This window comes from Haplochromis burtoni, unplaced genomic scaffold (genome assembly GCF_018398535.1).
Source record: "Haplochromis burtoni strain Fernald_Lab_line unplaced genomic scaffold, NCSU_Asbu1 Contig_2099, whole genome shotgun sequence".
Classification (NCBI taxonomy): domain Eukaryota; kingdom Metazoa; phylum Chordata; class Actinopteri; order Cichliformes; family Cichlidae; genus Haplochromis; species Haplochromis burtoni.
Genome location: NW_024584460.1, coordinates 7,035 through 8,155, shown reverse-complemented (window position 1 = coordinate 8,155; position 1,121 = coordinate 7,035).

Genomic DNA, 1,121 nt, shown 5'->3' with positions numbered 1-1,121 from the left:
AAACAGTATTAACAGGAACAAATATATAAAATGTACAAATATACAATCTGGTGTAACAACAGTAGATAAATAGTGTTTTGTATATACAGTTCGGGTTATTGCACATAGAATTTGGGATTGCACAGTGGTGTAACTGTTATTGGTGCATGTGTGAGTTCAGGGTGGTTATGGCTTTAGGGAAGAAACTGTTTGAGTCTGTGGGTTTTTGTACTGATGCACTTGTAGCATCCCTGAGGAAGCAGGCTGAACATGTTGGGAAAACCCGAATGCTTTTGTCCACAGTCACATTTGCAAAGAACTTGATATAGTCCGGTGCTGTGAAAGGTTTTAGCTCCTGGTGTTCAAATAGGTCCCAGTCTGTCTGTGTGAAGCAGTCCTGTAGCTTTCAGGCCAGGCTGTAACAGTCTTTGTGGTGGGCCTGGCACTGCGTCTGAGGGGGAAGTAGGCTGGGAGAGCAGGAGGGAGAGGTGGTCCGACTGGTCGTAGTGGGAGAGGGGTATGGCTCCATGTTGGAGTAAACATGATGTAGAGTGATCTCTCCCCTGGTGGGACATTTCACATGCTGATGGATCTTTGGGAGTAGTCTTCATGCTGGCCTTATTAAAATCACCTGCAGTTACGTGAACACCGTCCCGCTGCTGTTGATGGTGTTCAGTAGCATAGAGAGCTCCGTGTTTACTGATAGAAACCGATAGTGCAAAAAGAAATGAGAAGGATGTACAAACTAAGCAACTAAAGAAAAGAGTACTGAGACGGAGAGCTGTAAGCTGCTGCAACAGCGTGCGCCGCCATCTTGAGTGGTGTAGTAACAAAGTGCTTTGAGGGTCCAAACAGTAAAAAGGCTGCATAAGTACCATGTAAGACTTGATGTTGTACCAGGCTGCTGTTTTCATCCTGCTGACACTCTGATTTCAGAACAGATGTCAGCTGGTTCATCAGAAGGAAGATGATTGGATGAATTTCTGTTTGGCAGTTTTGAAGTGATCACGAGAGCAACAAGGAGGACAAGAAGTAACAACCCAGAAGCTACCAGCCCATAATGTCTGTTGACTTTATCCTGCTTCCCTCCAGCCTCCTTCCCTCCAGCCTCCTTCCCTCCAGCCTCCTTCCCTCCAGCCTCC